The sequence below is a fragment of the Rattus norvegicus genome, chromosome 17 (genome assembly GCF_036323735.1).
Source record: "Rattus norvegicus strain BN/NHsdMcwi chromosome 17, GRCr8, whole genome shotgun sequence".
NCBI classification, from domain to species: Eukaryota; Metazoa; Chordata; class Mammalia; order Rodentia; family Muridae; genus Rattus; species Rattus norvegicus.
In genome coordinates, this window is record NC_086035.1 from 65,679,446 (window position 1) to 65,699,794 (window position 20,349).

The 20,349-nt window shown below is 40.4% G+C and overlaps 1 protein-coding gene and 1 pseudogene across 6 annotated transcripts in view; one reads left to right on the plus strand and one right to left on the minus strand.

Annotated features, from left to right (window-relative positions):
* Positions 1-20,349, minus strand: part of Dip2c (disco-interacting protein 2 homolog C) — a 385,401-nt gene that overhangs the window by 340,735 nt on the left and 24,317 nt on the right. The gene's annotated exons all lie outside the window — the stretch shown is intronic.
* Positions 1,179-1,734, plus strand: Adi1-ps1 (acireductone dioxygenase 1, pseudogene 1; annotated as a pseudogene).

Below are 20,349 nucleotides of genomic sequence, written 5' to 3' on the forward strand. Positions count from 1 at the left end.
CTTGACCTAAATCTAATCTTTCATTAACTCCATTCCATTCAATAAATATGCATTAGGCATCAGTGATACATAGGAAGTAATGTCTAGCCACCCAGTCGCTTCCATTCTGTAAACTTAAAGGGGGGAAAGAATGGGCCAGACTGGTGGTTGTGCACACCTTTAATCCCAGTACTTGAGAAGCAGAGGCAGGTGGATCTCTATGACTTTGAGGCCAGCCTAGTCTACAGAGCAAGTTCTAGGACAGCCAGGGCTACACAGGAACCCTGTCTTGAAACAACAAACAAACAAACAAACAAACAAAAGAACCAAAAACAAATAAACAAAACAGTTCATTAGAAATGTTACATATTACTGGGTGTTCCTTAGGCTCTAAAAGGCTTTCCAACCCTATAACCTTTTCTACCCTCATATGGGAGGGACATCCTCCCCAAAGCATTCATAAGCACTAATAAAGCAAATCCATAAAACTGGAGTTTGTTTAGATAGACTCAACCAAGAGCAGTACTTCAACTCCTGGGGCCACAGCTCTGTTGCCTAATTTCCCAAGACAAACCAAAATTTATTTATAAATTTGTGTTATTCACTATCTGTCATTTAAGTATATAAAAAACAAATTTCTATAAAAATATTAATGACTAGATGGTATTATGACTAATTTTGAAACAGGTCTAAATTTCCCACTGTGAACATATACTCTCATTATATATTCAACCTAGAATCTTAATTATATAATAAAAAATGAACAGCAAAAACAGTGCAGGTGACTATGTTCTTCTATCTGGACTTTGTTCCCCTTGCCTTACTACCACTAATGGCTACAAGGCTTCAAAATCTGCATGGGATCACAGCATACCCCCACCCACCAGGGTCATATACTAAAAAGGAGCCCATGAGACAATTGGAGGAGGGGGAGGAGCAAGGGGATGGGAGAGGGGGAGGGGGAGGAGGTGGGAGCAGAGAGGAGGAGGGGGGAGGAGGTAGAGGCAGGGAGGAGGTGGGGGCGGGGAGTAGGAGGGGCGATGGGGAGGAGGAGTGGGGCAGTAGCAGAAGCAACAGCAGCTTTAAAGAAGAGGGGTGGGGAAGATAATAGAACAAACTGGAAGAGGGAATTCTAGGGGTCAAATGTGGTATGGGAGAGAGGGAGCAAAGGCAGAGAAATCAACTAAAATGAAGTATATATGAAAATCTCAAGCCAGTTCATGGAAGCCGCCACCGTGGTGCAAGCCGGGTATATGGATGAGTCCATGGCCCCACCTCGCATAGCACAACTCGCCCTGTGAGCCTGGAGCAGCTGCATATGCTTGGAGGAATGCTCTATTGGAAGCAAGATGCTGACAAGTATGAGAATGATCTAGAACTGGTACAGATCCGGAAAAATGAGAAACTACTCATGGATAGACATCATCATTACGTGCAAAGATACACTTTCCAATTAGGAGAAGATCAAGATGTTCTTTGAGGAACATCTGCATCTAGATAAGGAGATCTGCTACATCCTGGAGGGCAGTGGGTACTTCGATGTTAGGGACATGGTGGACAAGTGGATCCGGATTTCCATGGAGAGGGGGAACATGATTATGCTTCCCTGAGGCATCTATCACCGCTTCACGCTGGACTTACGTGAAGGCCATGCAGCTGTTTATTGGAGAACCTGTGTGGACATCATACAACCGGCCAACTGATCATTTTGATGCCTGGGCACAGTATGTGAGGTTTTTGGAAGGAACAGCATAGCAGTGCTCCTGAAAGTGTGAACTGCACTGTGTGGATCTCCTGCTGTGATAACCGACTGGAAAGTTGCTCACCTCTCTGCTTTTATATGTGGACTTGTGGCTAGACTAGCTCTCTTTGGTAAGATTGTTAGACCAGAGTCTTTTAAATGAAAGCATTTGTAAAAGTGATTTTTGCATGGAAGCCACAAAAATGTGAATAAGTGACCTCCAAGACTTAGAAGTATGGGAGCCTTGGGTATATGTGCATTCATGCATTGCCAATCTTCATCTCCCAGAAGGTCCTTCTGTTGGATGATTGAAGCTATGCCCTCTAGAAGAGGGCAGTTATACCCAACACAACTAACCAGATGTTATTTTCCTTCCTCACTGATCTTTGGGTGGAGAAGGGGGTGTTGTTCCTCTTTCTTCAAACTAAGTTACCTTAATGGCATGCTCACAGCCAAGCTGTATTGCACTCATGTACAGAATTTTTCTTGGTTCATTAAAGCCTCCAATTTAGATTCCTTATATGATTTTTATATGTACATAGTTAATTTCTACATCAGGGTAGATATTTTCAGTGTAGCTTTGAGTCCTTTTACAATCAAGATTCAAAAGAAATAATATATGATCTTTCTAGTCCAGCACCTTGGGGTACACAGCATAGATGTGGAAATCAAACCTAGCAAATACAAGGCCCTAGGCATGAGTCCCAGCACCACAAATAAAGAATAACCCTGAAATTTAAAAAGAAAAGAAAATCCCATATAGAAAAATACAAATATAATTTCCCCTGCCCCCCCCACAAATATAGTTTAAAACAAACTAACAAACAACAACGACAACGAACAGTGGCAAAGGAACCACGAGATGGCTCAATAGGTAAAGGCTGTGCAAACCCAACCACTTGAGTTTGATTCCTAGAACCCATCCTGGGAAAAGAGAAGCAAGACCCAAAAGTTCTCTGAACTCCACATCTATGCCATGGCATGTGCGTGCCTGGATTCATAAACACATTATTCACACACAAGATAATAATAAATACAGTTAAGAAAAAACCAGGAGAAGAAAATGCTCAGAGTTCAGAATGTTTACCTCATGATGGTCTTAACACTTGTAAAAACTAAATACTTTCCCAGAAGGTGATGTGTGAACATGTAAATATCATTTGTTTTGTTCTGAGACTATTCCAGTGGGTACACAGTCTGCAAGTTGAAGGACAGACTGCAGGACTATCAGCAAACCCTGGCATAGACACTTGGAGAAGTGAGCTTCCATTCCTACCTGCCACTGTCAACCCCAGAACCCAGCAGAAGTCATATCAAGGCAGCAGCTCTACTAGGACCCCAAGTGTCTCTTCTCCCAGGTCTCGCTGGCCATAGCACCCTGCTCCAAGTCACACTGACATGCAGACCACTTGACACGTCTGTGACACACTACTACCAGCCTCCCTTCCACCCAGCAATGTGCAGCATTCCACTCCATATCTCTTCCACTTCAATAGCAAACCTCCTCCACCTTCCACATGACCTAAGGCATGTGACAGTAATAACAGCCAAGTACAACATACCTCCTAACCAGGAGTAGTAGGGCATGCACTGAACAGGGACATCATAGAACCACATGTATGCATTGACGGATGTTCTAAAAAGAAAAGGGAAAAAACTATCCTTGTCATTAAAAACAATTTACAAAATTTCATCTTGACTTTGCTGAAAAATTAATTTTCTAATACTTGGTTAGAATACATATTAATTTGCACTAAATTATTGTGTTAAAGCAACTGAAAAACATATTAGAACACATTAATATGCATTAATTTATCATGTTAAACAAAGCAATTTAAAAAAGAAAAGCAAAATATAACAGCACAGTTTTATAGAATTATAGCTTTTGTTAAACAGTCAAATTACATTTAAATCCAAGATCAAGGTAATTATATTTGTAATTCTCAAAGAGGCTTGGGCTATATGCACAATAGAAAAAAAGTGGACACCCCTTTTTTTAACCCCCAAGCTTTATCCATTCAACTAAGCATTTCCACTGCTACAACTACATCCCAATCCTAACGATAAAAACTATTAACGAGTCTGCAAATATTTCTTCTTTTTGAAGACAAGCACAGAAATGAGTGGCAGCATTGCTCATTAATGTAAGGGCTGAGAGAATAAACATGCACTTCAGACAACACTGATGGTAATAGTTGTAAATTATGGTAACTCATTTCAGAGTTAGCTTTATTTTGATTAAATTTCAGATAAATTCTAATACTTTTTGTTGGAAATAGTAAAAATTAAATAAATATAAAATAATGCAATCACCTGAAAGCAAAACAACTCTTCCTCCCTCCCTTCCTTCCTTCCTTCCTTCCTTCCTTCCTTCCTTCCTTCCTTCCTGTTAACATTTAGTTTTTATGAATAAGATGCTTCTGTCTGCATGTATGCCTGCAGACGAGAGCGTATCATATACTGTGAGCTGCCATATGGGCCCACGAACTAAAAACTTAGGGCCTCTGGAAGACCAGCCATTGCTCTCAACTGCAGAGCCATCTCTCCAACCCAACTTTTCCTTTTCTCACATTTTCCAAAAAGACTAAGACTGAAAGTTTTACAATATTATAGAAAATGCTATGGATTAAAGGGAAGCAGAGTCAGAATATTGTACATATATATTTTCTAATTCTCAAAAATAATTAACCCAAATGCCACGTTCAGCATGCTCCCTGCAAAATAAAATTACTTTTAGTATAACCCTCAAATCCCAAATGACTTGCCAGCAATTCTCTGTGTATTTTAGGGAAAGGAAGAACTGCATTCTAACTTTAGCTGAGATAAAAGAACAATGCCCTTTCTGGCACCCAACAAGCTTGGGCTCAGTCATTGCTCACATCTAAGTGTACCATTGCTTTGCAGTACATTATAAACACATTAAGCAGAACAGGAAATTTAGGTAGTATTTGTTGCCCAAACCCTGTGTCCATTTAAGCTATTCTAATAGGATTTATGCTCCCTGAGAAGTAACTTTGAGTCTTCTGTATCTGAGAGATACTAGCAATAAAATTCCAGAAGGAAGTGTCTCCTAGCACCCCATCTGTAGTCCTGTTGTTGGGAATGATGACATCTCCATACTCAGGAGAGAGGACAAACTGTCACACACTGGAGAGCTCCAACACAGAGGGTGATTTCCTTTCCTGTCCCTTTGTTAGTGGCAGTCACCTTGAGAATGCATTTTGACATAGTCAGCATGTAGTGACAACAGCATCATGCTATGTTTTCAAATTCAGGTAACTACAATGTTCAAGTCTATGGACTACCCTAACTCCATAGTAACTATAAGTGGCTAGACCAACACAAGTGACACATCACATGGCTGATAGATGTCTTTGTGTATGGCAAGGCCATTGTCATCATCTTATAAGAGAAATAAGGGCCCCTGTAGCCACTTCTGCCTTGTACCCTTTCTATTCTCCACCGTCCCAGTTGGTGGTGACTTAGAAAGAACTGTTCCTGAGGTCTACTGATCAACAATCTTTTTCCTACGAACTTGGGCTCAGAACCAAGAGAAAGCAGGTAGCACCTTTCATCTACCTTACCAGCTAGATACCTTAGAGTGCTGAACCTCAGAAGCAGAGCCTATACCAGGGGCTACAAAGAGAGACGGGGCAGCTTTGAGTCCTCCTGGTCCCCGAGCTGGACATCTTCTACATCTCGATGCTTGGAACTAAGCTTTCAACTTCATATTAATTCTTCTGCATAATTTAGTTTGAGTTGTTTACTGTAATTTGCAACCAGGATCCTATCCAGGTCACACATGGACTCCAGATGTCCTTAAGCCCTGGTGAACTGCAGACAGGACCCAGCACCAACTCATAAAAGACCTGTAACATTATGCAAAAGTCCTCTTAAAATGCCTGGGTATATGGGGAAGTTAGAGGTGTGCTCAGGAACGGATCTGAAGGAATACAGCTTTAGTTCCAACACTTCTTTCTATGGTTTACAGCTACCTGCCCTCTGCAAATATCATCCATTATCTCTCTCAGCTCCTTTCCTCAAAATCAATAGAAGCTCTTCTTTTCTGTCTCAGCTCCTGACTACCCTTACAGCCTTTGAACAGCTCATTCATCTCTCCCACAGTCCAGCCAAGTCCCCTGTAGCTCCCTCTTGTCCTGGCCGGCTCCTGCCACTCCTCCCACCATCAAAGACACCACCTAGGACATCCACTAGAGCCTCTTGGTGACCTTTTCCCTGAACTACTAAAGACCACAACCCCCATAAGTATCTATAATGATTATCATTTCCTGTCTTGAATCATGGATGGTTTTCAGTTCTCATCTAAGGTGGATTCCTTACCAACAGTGATTTTTATTTCCTAACATAGTATCTATAACAGAAAGATATATCACTAAACATTGTGGAATGACCAAATGCTTGAAAAGATACATCTCCAAAGGATAAAAGAACAGAAAATAGAAAAGCAGATGTACAGCAATTACAACTTTATGGTAGTAAGTATTCACATGAAAGACAAGCAAAAAGCACTTCAGAGCCAGGTGTGGAATATATAACTCCAGCACTTGGGAAGCTGAGGCAAGAGAACTGTCTTGAGTTTTAGCCTGGGCTACACAGTAAACTCAAGGCTACTCTGAGCTACATAGCAACACACTATCTTAGGAACAAAGGCTAACAAACAAAAACATCTACAATTTTAATTTTTGTTCCAATATCCTTCAATAAAATACATTTCTAATAATTACTTCATGTAAAATACAGAAGACTATATACTTCTGAAAGCATTTTTCTAAAATAATTTATGTTTTAAATTTTTTCATGTGTCTATATGTGTATATGAAGAGTGTGTGTGTGTGTGTGTGTGTGTGTGTGGTATGGCATGTGTGTGTGTATGTCCGCGTGTGTTATGGCGTGTGTGTGTGTGTGTGTGTGTGTGTGTGATGCCCAGGAAGCCAGAATAGAGTATTGGAGCCCTCGGAGCTGAGTTTGAGGCAGTTGTGAGCCACCCGACGGGAGTGCTGGAAAATTGAACTTGGTTATTCTCCAAAAGCAGCAGTAAGTGCTCTTAACCACTGAGCCACCTCTCCAGCCCTTTGAAAGCATCAAAATGTTTACTTTGAACATTTGCCCAAATGAATTCACACCTTAAAGCTTTTCCTCATCCTAAATCTGTGGGATTCCTAAGTACCAACCCTGATACAGCCTACTGAAGCAGGCTAAGTAGACAAATGGACAGAAAAGAGGAGCTGTGGTCCTCACTCCTGGGAAATCTATTCATCAGCAGCAGTGACAGTGTCACAAAAGGAAACTTAGAAAGAAACATTTAAAGGAAAGCTACATGGAAAAATAACCTATTGGTGAAATATGCGGTCAAATTACAATCTGAGCTAGCTATCCCTTCTTTTGAACACCCAGGATAGCTAACAGAATGAAAAATAAAATAAAATAAAGCAACTAGGCAACACCGGACATGATGGCTTATGCCTAGGATCCCAGTCATTAGGAAACTGAAGCAGGAAAACTGTGACTTCAACCCAGCCTGAGCTACACAGTGAAAACCCAGCCTGAGCTACACAGTGAAAACCCAGCCTGAGCTACACAGTGAAAACCCAGCCTGAGCTACACAGTGAAAACCCAGCCTGAGCTACACAGTGAAAACCCAGCCTGAGCTACACAGTGAAAACCCAAGCTGAGCTACACAGTGAAAACCCAGCCTGAGCTACATAGTGAAAACCCAGCCTGAACTACACAGTGAAAACCCAGCCTGAGCTACATAGTGAAAACCCAGCCTGAGCTACACAGTGAAAACTCAGATCAGACAGAGTGAGATGTTGTTTCAAAATAATAATTTTTCAAAAGCTTAAGCAGTACCAACTTTAATAAACTGGCACATGCATTCCCTTGTACAAAGATTGCTGCTGACTGTGGGCCAAAATGCTCTTGATAAACTGCCTGACCACATTCCCAAACCCTCTGAGACTGAGGACCCAGTAACAGAACATAAAGTATGTCACCCTCAAGCCTGCCACAGACCCTCCCAACTCTCTTCCACCACTGCTGTAGGTGGAGACAGAGTGGCCCATAATGGCCCTTGCGAGGGCTGCAGAGCAGTTGGGCTCAATCTTAACTTGAATAATTTGCTTTAGAAAAGAAAATAGTACTAAGAGCTTTGAATATTCACTCAACCTGCCCCCCATACTTGTACTCACCCCATAAAAAACTGAAGGATGGGGGTATGGCTCTGTGGGTTTTTCATGAGCATGGATGAGGACCTGAGTTTGGATCCCAGCACCTACGTTTTTTTTTTTTTTTTTAAGCATATTAAGTATGCTTCTAATGCCAGGATTTCAGAGCGAGTTCCTGAAAGCTCTAAAGCCAGCCTAACTGAAATAGCCAGCTTCCAAGTCAGTAAGAGACAAGGTAATAAAGCAGCAAGCAATAAAGGAAACATCTGATGTTCTGGTCTAGCCTCCATATGTACATACAAGGCACTTGAGAGAGAGTGTACACACACACACACACACACACACACACACACACACACCACCTCTGCATATTTGTATATATTTTCTATCCTTGTATTAATGCAAAAGCATGCTTGCTCTACTACTGCCCACTACATAAGTGCTTTGATTCTCCTCACCATACAATTGTGAGCATCTCTCTTGACAGTGCTGATCTTGTTAATAAAATAGGAGATAAGGCTCCACTATATTAACTACCAATGCTTAGCACATGGCATCAGAGCCTTGGAATCCTGGAAGTTGTGTCTTCATTGCCTGCCCTGAAAATAAGGCATATATTCAGGACTGCATCCAAAATTGTCAAATAGAAAACCTCCAAGGAAGCCAGAAAGTTCTTTGTATGGTTGTTACTTTTCCTAACATATGTCCTTCTTGCTAACTGTCTTCCTCTGTCACTCTGTATCTGCTGACAACAGGCAAAGTGGAGCCAAAAAGGGGAAAGGTTAACTTCTCCCTTCATACCAGCATGGGGCCCTCTCTATTCTTCATCTTCACACTGTAAATCATTTGAGATGGATTTATAGACCAATAAAAACTCAGTGGTAGAAGGAAGAACTTTTTCAGGTTCACTCATAGTCAGTCATTATATTTTGAAGCTATGGAAATTGTTTTTTCTGCTAATACAAACGATGAACACTACTCCTACTCAGGATGAGTTCAATACACAGAATTCACTGCCACGATGTTTTAATTTCACTTCCTTAGGATGTGATCCATTGGTGAGTTGGAAATTTGGCTTTAGCACTGATAAGTAATTTCTCCACCAATGAAATGAGCCAATTCAAGCCAGATTAGATTATATTAAACACAGGTTTATTGGGAAACTGCTCTCTGGCAAGTTCACCAGCCCCAGGGACCAAGGCCAGGGAAGTCACCATGGGGGGAGGGGGGGCGGAGAGAGAGAGAGAGAGAGAGAGAGAGAGAGAGAGAAAGGGGAAGAGGAAGAGGAAGAGCCTAATATCTGTGCAAAGAGAGAAAAAGAAGAGAGAAGAGAGAGACCTGAGAAAATGGATTCTCTCAAGTATATAATATGAGCTGCAATGTTTAGAGAAATGTTCAAAAGATCAGTATTATCAAACATTTGAGACTTCTGCATGGGTACCTCTACTCACTAGCGAATTAACAGTTCTGGGCCTAAAAGACAAAGATAGCATTTAAACAAGAACTGCCCCAATCCAAGTAAAGAGACAAACTTCATTAAACAGTCATTTAACCTGCGGAGGGGGGAAAAAGTGTTCATACCAGGCTCTCTGCTGAAATAAAAGGCTTCTCAGAAATCCCAATCGGCCATACCACACCCTCTCCTGATTCCTTCCACTTCCAGGCACTCCACAGAGACAGCTGTAGAGGAACCCAGGGGAAGGCATCCATGGAGTGCACAGACCTTCAATGTCACCAAGCACACCACAGTACCTAAAGCTACTCTGGCACTACCCAAGACACAACTGAAGAGCCATAATGTCTGTCCAGCAGTGTCTCAAATTGTACCTCAAGATCTAATGGTGAACAAAGTACTCTAGTGACAATTAAAGCAAATAACTTTTAAAACAAAAACAAACCAAACACAGGGACACAGTCCTGGAATCTTAACACTTAAAAGACAGAGATAGAATAATCATGAGTTCAAAGTCACCTTCCACATCACAGGGAATTCAAAGACAGTCTGGGCTGTGGGCTTGTTGTTGTTGTTGTTGTTGTTGTTGTTGTTGTTGCTGTTGTTTGCTGTTGTTGTTGCTGTTGTTGTTGCTGTTGTTGCTGTTGTTGTTGCTGTTGTTGTTGCTGTTGCTGTTGTTGTTGCTGTTGTTGCTGTTGTTGTTGTTGTTGTTGCTGTTGTTGTTGCTGTTGTTGTTGCTGTTGTTGCTGTTGTTGTTGCTGTTGTTGCTGTTGTTGTTGTTGTTAAAAGGGAGGCCTAAAGCCATAGCCCAGGTGGTAGAGTATTGGTGGTAGAGCCTAGTATTGACGAAGCTTTAGGTTTGAACTCCAACACCATATGAACTGAGTATGGAGGCTTCCCCTGTAATATCAGAACCCAGGAAGCAGACACAGGAAGATCAGAGATTCGATGTACTGTCTACAAAGTGAGTTGCAGGCCACAACTACACTTGTCTCAAAAACCAAGCAAATAAACAAATATCAAAGATATTCTGTGGTCTGACATGTTTCCCCCAGAAACCTTCAGAAAGTGAGCTACTCAAGGTCAGTCAGGGCCTCAGCAGGTAAAATACATGAAGTCATCAGCCCAGCAATGGATTTTTCTTTTTGTTGTTGTTGCTCCTTTGTCAATGTCTTATAACAACTATATCACAAGTCTTAGTCTCTTTTTTTTTCTTTTGTTTTTTCTGTTTTTTTCTGTTTGTTCTCTGTGTAACAAGCCCTAGCTGTCCTGGACTTGCTTTGTAGACCAGGCTTGGCCTCGAACTCACAGAGATCCACCTGACTCTACCTTCCAAGCGCTGGATTAAAGGCAGGCACCACCACACCTGGCCTACAAGTCTTATTTTTGATCTTGTTAGTTTAATCATTTATCACAAACTAAAGCAAGCACCTTAAATCTCTCATTAAAATGCCTTGGCTCAGACACATTAAAAGAATATGTTTCTTTGGGTAAGAAAAAAGTCTTCTACCATACTGAGAAATAGAGGAACTGCAAAGTATGGTATAGCCAGCATAACTCTCAAGGATTTATACCCTCATAGTAAGACAGACAGCCCAAAGAAAACACTGAATTTTTCTTTAAGTTTAGTCGTTGAGCTTATAAAACTATTGTCTTTAAAAGAATGAAATAAAAAAGAAAAAGCTAATCAAAGTGGCCCCAAAGCTCTTATCTGAGAGAATGCCCTTTGCTAATTACATTCAGATTAACGGATGTCCTACAAATTATCTTTTCAGAAGAAAATGTTCCTACAGAAAGAGGCAGGTCAAGAGCAACACAACAGGCACCTTTCCCAAATCACCTGACATTCACTCTACTCTTCAGGAGGCTACAACCCAGAACAATGAGGAGGTGACCCCCGGAGTATGATAATTGTAGTGGTTTGAATAAGAATGGCCTTCATAGTCTCATACAGTTCAATGTTTGATCCTCAGAGAGGGAAATAGGGACAGAGTAGAGAGTGTGGCCTTGTTGGAGGAAGTGTGTTACTGTGTGTGAGTTTTAGGGTTTCAAAAGCTCCAATCAGGCCCAGTGTGTCCCTCTTCCTGATGCCTGTGGATCCAGATGTAGGACTCAGCTATTCCTCCAATTCCTGTCTGCTTCTTGCTGCCTTGCTTTTCAGCATGATGACAATGGACCAGACCTTTGAAACTATAAGCAAGCCTCAATTAAAAGTTTTTTCTTTATAAGAGTTTCCCAGGTCATGGCGTCTCTCACAGCGATAGAACAGTAACTAAGACACTAATCAAAGACAGTGAGAGCAGCAAGAGAATTCTGGGAGAATCCTGTAATCCTCTGCCACATTTCTCCTTAGCACAGCTATATAGGATATTCCCCAGCTGGGCTTTCATCCTTCATGGCTGCTGGCCAAATCTTGGGCTACTCATTCCCCATAATGAACTTAGAAATTTCTGAAACAATCACCCAATGAAAGAAGAAAAAAAAAAAAAGAAGAAGAAGCATTAGAAATGCTTCCCACATTACACACCAGACACATGGAGTTACTTACAACACAAAATGCTCAAAGGTTTGGCTTTCCAAAGATGAGGGAGTTTTCCATTCTTGTTCAAATACAGCCTCAAATAATGAAGAGGCTCTGACTTACAGGATGTGTGGCACTTATTATGTACTTTTTCTCCAACAGAAGGGAGAGAATGCTAAGAAACAAGTAGAATATTGGCTATAGCTATAATCTATTGGGGATGTGGCAGGTAACAAACATTTTCAACTATGTGAACACAGAACACACAGAAGAGACAATACTGAATTCTATAAAGCCTGCATAGGCTACTACAGGAAATACTACCAAAGAAACAGGGCCCACCAGATTATACCAACAACTAGTGGCCTTGAAAGCAAAAAAATAAAAAACTAATAAAAGGCCAGCTTTCTGACTTCTTATGTCTGTGTCCTGATTCTCAGAGTAAATCAGAGAGAGATCAAGGGCAGAGATACTATAACAGAGTCTAATACTAGAATCCGATTCTACTGACACTATACCACACCGCAGATGCTCCTTGGCGTATATAGTATGTCAATTTACAAGTTTTGGGTTATTCAAAGTCACAAAAGCAATAGACAGTCAGTAGAAACTGTACTTTGAATTACAAATTTTGATCTTTCCACAAGTGAGATGTAGTGTAATGTGATGCTGGGAAGTGGCCACAGGCTCAGTTCTCCATACAGTTGCACAATGAACAGAGTAGATAATTAAAAGTACAATGTATTCTACTGTCTAGATAGGAACATAGAACCATGCATCAGATAGGCTAATATTTTCAGGCTTTTTGGACATGGCCCTATCATAAGTCAAGGAGCATCTGTACTAAACTATATTCTTTATTCTGTTCTACACAACACTATTAGCTATGCATTCTGGTCCATGTGACATTATTTTATAGTATGTTATCAAATACTACGCTATTTCTTCTGTTCTATACTATACAACACTATGCTGTTGTAGGTTGGCCTACACTAGAATATATAAACATATATTCATTATTACTTTCATACTGTCTTCTTTTCTAAATTTATTATGCTCTATATAAGAGAACCTTTACATAGTCAATGGCATCCATCTTTGAATAATTCTATATTTTTTCTGTGAATTCTATCTTTTGCTATATTTGGCATCCTAGTAAGAAAGACTAAGTAAGGTCCCCACTGAGATCTCAGAAAGCCTACACTAGTACATGCTTACCTTCACACACAAGCCCTAGGCTCTACATGTTGAAGAGATGAAAGTAAGGCCTCAGTTCTGGTGGAATGGCAAACAGTATTCAGAATAGTGACAGCTGCCAATGCTCTAGCACAGTTAGAGGCAGGTCACAATTCAGCTTCACCCAAAATGACACAGAGATCATTTATCATAAACAGTATGGAACTTAACTTTTTGTTCTACCTGTACTTGATGTGTTTCTGGACGTATGCAAATTGTGCACTGCATATGCATAGGCCAGAGGTTGACATCAGATGTCTTTCTCAATCATTTTTCAATGAATTTATTGAGGCATTCTCTTGTTAAACCCATTCCAAATAGTGTTCCTATCCAGATTGCTCCAGAAACCCAGTCTCTGCCTCTCTAGTGCTGGAATTATAGGCAGCCACCACACCTACCCACCTTTTTCCCCCAATGTGGATACTGGGGATCTAAACCCCAAGCACTTGAGGCCTGCACACCAAGTGCTTTTATAATGAGCTATCTCCCCAGGACCCTAACTTTATTCTGATAAAACTGATGAACCTGAGGAGGAATAGCAATCAGCTCTACTAATGAGTACAATCTACTTAAAGAGACAGGGTAGGAAGGAAGGTTTGCAAATGAGCCATATATAAGCAGCTGGATCCCCCATTCAGTGACTTCAACCCTACACAATTTTAAAAAAAGAAAATGGTTCAGAGCAGTTATGGATAGAACTAATATGAAGAGTAAAACAGAACAAAGATGCTGAAATTATTAAACGGGCAGCATGCCAGTGACCCTTCTCCAAAGTTATAGCCAGATATTTGTGAATATAAATACTAATCATTAACCAGATCTCCTGGCTAAAATCACCACTGTCATTTTGTACAACATCTTACATCCTCTGCCTAAAACATTAACCACAAAGAAAAGGGAACAAAAATATTATTTTACTACAATACACACCACTGAACCTTTTTAAAAATATTTAACCTAGCATTATATTCAGATATGCATTTCAGACAAATTCAGGAATGTTTAAGCAATGGCAAGAACATTTACAATTCCAATCCCTTCCTGAGAGGGCTCCTACAGAGTCACTACAGACTATATAGTAATAACTTCCCCCCAGGGAATAAATTGTGCATACACACATATATACAAATTATCCAATACATTAAAATGGGCACACATGTAACTATGTATATAATTTGCACATATTTACACACAATCATGTATATAAATATACAGATATGACATATAAACAATTGTATTCATGCACATAGTCCTGTGTAAATGTTCACATAATACATTCACATTTATACCTTATATACACACATGAGTACATATATTCTTACACAAGTACAATCTATGTAAATGTTCACAAAAACATAAGTATGAGCATGTATGCACAAATCACATACATACACACACTCACCTCATTCCACACACATGAAAATACAAAGGAGTTCATGTGGCTGTGAAAGCAAACATATTAGGGTTCAGATCCCATTAAACAGCAAGTGCACTTAGGCTACCTGCATTTCCTGTCTCAGAAAGCAGTCAGGAGATCCCCAGAACAAGTTCCCTAGCAGACCTGCTGCACTGGCAAGCTCTAGGTTTGACTGAGAGAGTCTACCTCAAAAAATAAGGCAGAGTTATTGAGGAAAAGTCTCAATACCAAGTATGAGCCTTCACATATATCCACACACATATGCACACATACCATAAATACATTAAAATAAAAAGGTGGTGTATCTGTCTGAATGCACCTTCTGGAAATGACTCTACTTCATTGCACATTTTTTTTATTTCAGACAATCAGATTATATGCACACACAAGCACATACGGTACACACATATATGAAAATCTCTCCTCCACTAGCATTCTCAAACTTAAATTGAACGAATTCTGCTAATTATAGTCAGAGTCAGCAGAGACATATATTTGACCTCTGAATGAATACACTCCTTCTTCCAGTTGCCACAGTAACAACAATGATATAAAATAGGGCTGTGTAACATGGTGCCACTTATTCCACCCAACTTCCTGGGATCTGACCCACTTCTAACATTTTTTTTCTGTCTGAGTGATTTCCTTCTGACTAAAATCATGAGATAATTCTTTCCCTTCCTGCTTTTTCTTTCCATGCCCTTTTCACTACCCTTTCATCATCTCAGAAACTAAATCATAGTTGTCAAAACTGAAGGCAAAAAAACAGCCTCGGGAGGTATCACTAGAGGATGAACCGAAGAGAAGAAAAGGGATTATTTATAGGAATCTGTAAAAACAGAAACTCAAGAAACCCTGCATTACCTCACAGGACAGAGACTAACAGAAGTGATCAGGGAAACACATCCCTCAGCCCAGTTGAGAGCTTTGTGTATAAAAGGACATCTGACTGCTTTGTCCCTTATTTCATAAAGCTAAAGTGATAGAAAATGAAACAGAAAAAGACCAGTCAACTAGAGGGAGGAGAAGGGGAGATAACTTTTAACTGCATCTGCTCTTCAAGGACACAATAAGGACATAGTCTCACCACACTGAACCTCATTTATAAGAGAGGGCCATGAGAGTCCACTATGGTGTTGGACTTAATTTAGAAACAAAAGCAAATAATATCCTTGTAGCACATGAATCAGGTGTTCTACAAATACTAAGGATAGCCAATATGGAAGGAGTCTTCTACAGTGCTCAAAACATAACCCAGGGAGTATGGCCACGAGCTCTTCATATCTGATTTCTAGTAATCTAATTTTAAACATTTCTGTAGCTGACATATCATAAAAATATAAGGTGCCAATTGCTACGCACACAAGAAAAAAAAACTAACCAAAAATAAACGTAGCATTTCAAGCAACTCAATATCTGAAGAATACAATCGAAACTTCCTAAAGTTGCTTAATGTTTTTCTTCTAATGTGTAGATCTGTTGTAGAATATTTGTTCATATGAACCCCAAGATCATGTTATTTACTAAATAACCTGTTTCTAGTTGTGGCATGGCTCAGCCCTTAGTACACACTGTTAATCCCAAACAATGAAGGTAAAGTTAGTTTGTAGAAGGAAGAACTCATGTTTGAAAGTGATATTTAATTGAGTGGCGGACAAAGAAATGACTCAGAGAAGATTTGACAGAGTAAGATATGCCAACTCTTATGAAAACAGAGAGGAAAGAGAGATTACCTAAGAGAGGGGCAGAGCAGAGGAGAGAGGAGAAAGTTTTTGAGGAGTTTTACAGACACACAGGTTGAAGAGAGTACAAGCTAGACACAGATGAAGACAGGATGGGCCAGAGAATGAGAAGGAGTCAGAAGGTCAGAACAGATTGTCAGAGTTAGTTTGAGGCCGCGCAGAGCAAAGCAGTCAAGCCCTGAGAGAACCCAGATTGAATCAGTCAGTTTGGAGAGGAGTTTGAGCCAGAAGAGCTGAACTGAACCAGTCAGAGTTCAGAAAGAACAAAAGAAGGTGAGCTTACTACTCAGCAGTAAGTCTCAGGGGCTGAAAGCACTCAAGGCCTAGATAAGATTGTATGAAGGCTAGAAGTCAGGACTAGGACTAGGTTAACAGATGAAGGCAGGAAGCCTCAGAAACAATTACTTCAGGTGAATAAAAGTTACATTTACACAGCTAACCAATTTTTATGTGATAATAAGGATAATGATCCATTAATTAAATAATATGCTAAAGAATCTAAAATTTTCTTTCCCATACTGGTACATTCTGTACTGAAAAAAGTCTTACCTTCTAGGACTTGGAGACATCTCAGTGGGTAAGATATTTGCTGTATAAACATTAGGACCTAAGTTCAGGTCCTCAACATCCACATGAAAGCTCACTGTAGCACTGCACATCTATAATCTCAGTGGGGGCGGGGGGTGAAATGCAGATAGAACTGGGGGTTCACTGGACAGCCAGACTTAACAGAGGGCCCCAGATTCAATAAAACACCTGTCTCAGAAAATAAAGTGAATAGAAGACTCCCAAAGTAGACCTTTGGCTTCCACATATACATCATGAGTGAGCACAACAGCACATGTGTGTGCGCACTTGCACATACATACACACACACACACACACACACACACATGTATATGCACACACATGCACATACACCACACATGAGTACATACTGAGGGTATGAGGGAGACCATTTTCCTCTTTTCCCATCATCCATCTATGTTGTGTGCAAGCCTGAGGCTAGTTTTATAATCCCAACTGACTTACACTTGTCATTACCACATGTGAACCAGACAGATGCACAGGACAGAAGACAACAGCTTCAATAGTCCTCACCAAGGCAGAAGAATCACTGTGTAGAGCAAGCTTGGAAAATCCAACACAATGAAGAGCAAGATGCATGCTGTCCCCATCATATTTATTAGCATAATATAATAAGCATGATCGAAATGGAGGTATTCAATGAGATATGACTCATTTAGCAAAGTGATTACCATGTAAACATAAGAAATTAAGTTTCCTCTCCATCATTCATGTAAAAACCTATGTATTAGATGCAATCCTATAATCCCAGAAGTGGAAAGAGACAAAATGATCTTTGAGCTTACTGGTCACTCAGTCTTGCAAAACCAATGTGTTCCAGGTTCAGTGAGGGACCCTGTCTCTAAAGATAAGTAGAATGCAATTGAGGAAGATATTTTAACATCAACCTCTTGGCTAAGTACCCTTGCACATATGCCTACACACACACACACACACACACACACACACACACACACACACTCACTCACACAGAGGTCAGCAGGGGAGGATGAATAGAATGACTCTGGAACTACATACTCTAAAATAAACTCTGGGAGTATTTCCTGCAGCAAATTACTTCCAGGGTTGCACTTACTTCCAAAGGACACTGTTGGGGATAGAATACTAGCTGAGGCTCTTCCACAGACTTAGGCAGCAAGTTAAAAATTAGTCCTCAGTAATAAACCAAAAATCAAAGTACACAGTGTTCTGGGAAGCACAAGACATACTCCAGACCTAAAAGCTCTTAGAACTTTCTTTAGCCTGCATGAGTGGAGTCAGAATAAACCCAATTCACAAATAATGATAGGAAAACATGTCCATCCTTGGGAACCTGGAGCCACTGTCCACCACTCCCGTGCATTTCAGTCTTCCTCACCCCTAGGTCCTTCCTCTCTGTGTATCAATCTGTATTCTCCACCCAAAGTAACACCATAGACTTTAAAAGTGCCTTTGACACAAACGCCCTTTGAGTCTAATACTTATAACATGACTATTCTCAGGGGTCAGCCTCCTCCACATAGGAACTCTTCCTTTCTGAATCTTTGATCTTCTTGTAATTGTTTTCTTGGGGGGGGGGCTCTTTTCTAGACGTCCACCTATTGCACCAGTTCCCTTAAGGAACTACACGCTCTAAAATTGAGCAGGCCTTTTCTCCACTGTCTCACTCTAAATTTCGTAATTTGAATCTTCCTTAGGTTTCTCTTTTCCCAGATGCAGATATCATCCTCAACTAGTAAACTCATTTCTACGTTCCAGATTCCCCAGTCCACCAAAGTCCAGATCCTTCCCCAAACATCATTCCACATTTCCAAACTCACTGCTCAGTGTTATCCATTGGTAACATAAAGTTAGGTCTGAAATAAAGCTTGTCATCTTCCCAGACTTGTTACATGGAATAGTTAAGTCTTCATTATTAATTTTATGAGATTTAGAATACCATGGGGTATGAGTGACTATGAGGTTGTTTCCGTTAAAATTAGCAAAGCTAGGAAGACCACCCTGGATATGGGTGGCCCCATCCCATAGCCTGGAGTTCTGAACGACATAAAAAAGGAGAAAGTCAACTAAGCACCATCACTGCCCCATGCCCCACCTCTGCTTCCTGAATGCTATGCCATGTTCCTCTGACATGCCTTCCCCACCACTATGGACTATACCCTCAAACTGTGAGCCAAAGTAAATGAGCCAACCCATCTACCAACCTTTCCTTTCTTCCTTTCTTCCTTTCTTCCTTTCTTCCTTTCTTCCTTTCTTCCTTTCTTCCTTCCTTCCTTCAATTGCTTTTGCCAGTTACTTTGTCACAAAATCAAGAAAAGTAACTAGTACATTCTCCCTGATTGTGAAAAATCCACCAATACCAACTTCAACTCAAGAATGAAAACTTTAGGCCTACCCCCTTCCCACCCTTCATTTCCTCCCTCTACTTGACTATTAAGTCTTTCCAGCTCACTTGTTCCCTGCTCTCTTTTCTTTTCCTCTTTTCACCAGGGTTAGTGACAATCTCTAAGACTATCTTCCCATCTCTCCTAGCTCAGGAGCATTCACAGCCCAGCCATCTCATGATCCTCACCAAAAACCTTCAGGGCTCTATATCCCAAGGTAAGAACTTCCCCATTCTGACCTAGATATGAACATGTATCTTCCAAAGAGATGACAAGCAGCCGAGCTGCAAAACATTCATAGGCCCCAACACCTAAAAGTTCTGAATGGAATATCTGGGATAATTCCATATTGTGCATGTACATTCTTTAAAAATAACTTTCTTAATAATTCTTTGACATGACCATAAAGATTGAACTGCCACAAAGCATTCTCCAAGTGAAGCTAATACACACCTTGCTTAAGCAGCTGCCTGACTGATCAGCAGAGATTTCATTCCTTCATCCTTCCCTGGATCTATCCCCGAATGCCACAGCAAGCTGGGCTTTTCACTGCTGGAGGTCCTGCAACCAGGTGAGTTGTATCTAATGATGAGACAGTCTTATTTGTTCCTAAATTAGTTTATGTCTGTTCTACTTGCTACTCAATAAAATACGACTTGAGAAAGAGTGAGTCTATTGAATCTAAGATGAGTACTCTACAATGACATACAAAAAAAGGGTTTGTTTTTAGTTTTTTTAAAGGTATTGTCTCACTTTGTAGCCCAGGCTAGCCTTGAATTCATAATCATCTCCTGCCTCTGTCTCCCTAGCACTGGTACATTTCACCAAACCTATCTATATTTCTTATTTTAATTTTTTAAAACGACTTAAAATTAGATGTGATTAAAACAATTATGAAGCATTAAGAAAACTCACTTAGATTGTTTCTCTACTGGCTGGTCATTCTTTAAAAAAAACTCTAACATATAACAGACCCCTGTTATAGCTGTACTACAGGCAAGAATGAGAAGACAGCCACCAGTTAGCAGAACCTTCCTCAAAATTGCCTTGGCCCCAAAAGAGCTGAAGATGCACATTTCAGCACTTTGAGGTTAGGAGTTTATTATTTTTATTATCAAGAAAAT